Source organism: Leopardus geoffroyi, chromosome X, assembly GCF_018350155.1.
Source record: "Leopardus geoffroyi isolate Oge1 chromosome X, O.geoffroyi_Oge1_pat1.0, whole genome shotgun sequence".
NCBI lineage: Eukaryota > Metazoa > Chordata > Mammalia > Carnivora > Felidae > Leopardus > Leopardus geoffroyi.
Window position 1 is genome coordinate 34,512,360 of NC_059343.1, and position 3,183 is coordinate 34,515,542.

The window sequence follows — 3,183 nt, forward strand, 5'->3', positions numbered from 1 at the left end:
TACACCCAGAGAAATCTTTGTAGTCGCCACAAAAGTGCAGCTACCTCTGGGGTATGGTGCAGCCGTTATTTAACTGTCACGTAACGTGACGACCGAGTGTCCTATTAGAGCTAAAATTTAATTGTGAAGACGGGTACCATATTTAACCGCAATCCTGGGGGGCATGTGGGTTGACAGGCTGTAATTACCCAAACTGGAACCTGGCCAGGGCACACCTACTCTTTGCCAAAAGAGCTATGGGGGGAGGGGGGGGGTTTCAAGGACCGCAGGCCCACTGAAGCTGCGGGTTCTGCAGGGTAGGGAATCGGCACTTGCGGCCCCACAGCGCCCCCTAACAGAACTCAGGGCAAGCTCAGGAGCTCCGGGCAGCAGGCCCCTTCTGACCCTCCACACTTTGCCGCCTACCCCCAAGCCCTTCCCTGCCTCCGCCTGGCTCCAGTCCATCCTGGGTTATCAGAAAGTTTCCACTTAGGGTTGCGTGGCTGTGGGTCCTGCAGTCAGGTTTGCGCTGGGTCTTATCTGTGCCTGTCTGTCTGTCTGTTTGGCCCTCTCTGGGTGTCTCTCCCCAGGTCCTGCTGTTTCTCTCTTATCATGATGGAAGGGCTTGTGCTGATAAAACAATCACCCACCAGAGCACAGTGGTTCTGATGGCCAGCTGCTGTTTCTACACAGAGATCAATTAGAGACATCTTTTCGCTGGGGCAGTGGGCTGGTCAGGCCAGTTTACTAAAAAATCCCATTAGGAGTCTGACTGTGAAATGCATTATATTTTGGCTTTCCAATGCAGTTACTACCAGAAAAAATACAAAGTGGGCCAAGAAGAGGTGGAAATGTGGCTTGCTGATGTCACTGTAGGGTTAAAAGGGAGAAAGTTCTGGGCTGCGAGCAGCCGTGTGAATAAATGTGGTCTTAATTTAAGGTTATGGATTTTTTAAAAAGCCTCGCTTTTTGTCTTCAGAAGTCTTGGCATTCATATCAGTTAAAAAATAATTTAGACAGAAAATAAATGTTGGAGCAAACTCAAATTATTATGTGCATTTTAAATAAACCTGTGTTTTCAGCTGCAGACCTAGCATATGAATAATAACATTAATAGTGATCACCGTCATTTGTCAACTGATGATCTTTTCCCTCAGACCTTCCAGGCCCTTGGTTCCTGGCTCTGCTCTTCAACTGAGCCCAAGGCCTGTCCTTCCTGAGGGGGGGGGGCTCATGATAACAGCCCCCCGCTCCCTCTGCAGAGTGGAAAGATATAAAAGCCCGGGGTTCTGGTCCCAGCTCTGCCCTAATTAGCTGTGTGAACGTGGGCAAGTTGCTTCATACCTCTGGCCAGTTGTCAAAGGATGGAATGATCTCTAAGGATGAACGGTGGAGCCCATAATGTGCAAAATCAAAAAGCAATACAGGAGTGTCACCTGGGAAAAATTTTTCCCCTTTCTTAAAGATGAAAGTTCTGAAAAAAAGGAACAGATTCAAACAGCTACTTCAACAGAGGAATTATTGAACAGGGCACTGGAGGAAGTTAGATTAAGACTAATTTTTTAAAAACGTGCGGGGCGGTTTTCTACTTAGTTTCCAAGAGCACACACACGTACATACACACATAGGTACCCTTTGGTCAAAGGCAAAGCCACGTAAAATGCTCACTTTTCTCCCTCTCTGGAAACAACAACAACATCAGGATATTATGTTCTGTCTAATTCTTGTAGTTGTGTAAAACTGTCCAGATACTATCAGCAGAACGGTAATATGCAAGGTTGAACCATATGAAATTTGTCATTTCTAGAGGCCAAAAAGAGTTGAATATAAGAAATTTCTTATGATTCAAACTAATATTATATATGTGTATCAATATACATATTTATATGTAGGGTATATATATACTACACATCAAAAGGTATATATATATTATTATGTTTATATACAGTTATATATATTATTACATGTCAAAAGGTATATATGTGTATAATACATAAACCATTATAAATTATATAAGGGGCACCTGGGTGGCTCAGTCGGTTTAGCATCTGACTCGTGATTTTGGCTCAGGTCATGATCTCATGGTTCATAGGATCAAGCCCTGCGTGGGGCTCTGTGCTGACAATGGAGCCTGCTCGGGACTCTCTCTCTCTCCCTTTCTCTCTGCCCCTCCCCCCTCTTAAAAATAAATAAGTAAACATTAAAAAATAAAATAAATTATGTAATGATAACGTAGTCTGGAGAACTGTGATTCTTCTATATTCTTATTTTTCTAGCAAATACTTTCCCAGCCAAAGACTGGTACATTCTTCATATTCCTATCCCTAACACAGAAGGGGATGACCTAAGACTTATTAACAAAACACGCTTTGGCATCCCACACTACATTTCTAAACATGGGCTCAGACCCCGATTTGGTCCTATAAGAATATAATCAGAAGTTGACATGTGGAAAGGTCACTTAGAGGCACTAGCAGGGATGTTGGCTCCCGGCAAAGGCGAAGGGGGCCCTGGGCACCTGGGGAGAGTGATCTCAGTGGAGCTGGGTCCGGAAGGACCTCTACACAGCTTTTACTCAGACGTCTGAGGTCATAATACATATCCCTGGGGAGAGATGTGCTTTAGCAGAGTTTATTGGCAATTAATTTTTATTGGTGATTTAAAAAATTCAAAATACAAGTATTATTATACCCAATAATGATTTCAGGGAAAGCCAATGTGATAGAATGTTCCAGGATATTTTCAAAAGAAAAAGATGAGGCTACTAGGAGTAGGGAAGCTTCCTGGAATAAAGTGAGTGAATTCCAAAATGAATAATGAAATAATGATTCCAGAGAGAAACGATCACATTTTTCAGTGATGAAAAATTTCACTTCCTTATTTTAGGTACTCATGTCTTTATTTGTTGTTTCTTCCACTTCCATAAAACAGCCAGAATAACCAGACCAAGTGCTCCCTAAAAGGTATTTTTCAATGGAGATAACTGTAAATTTTCATTGTGAAAAAAAATCAAGAAATTATGGAAAAGTATAAAGGAACAAAATAAAAATCACCTGTAATCTCATCATTCACAAAGTATGATTGCAGAGCACACGATGTTTTTCTGCAGACACACATTTTTAAAGTGCTAAAATACCAAATCATTCCACACCTTGTTTCCAACTTTCTTTTTTTCATTTAGTGACATCTATGTGTCACAGACAT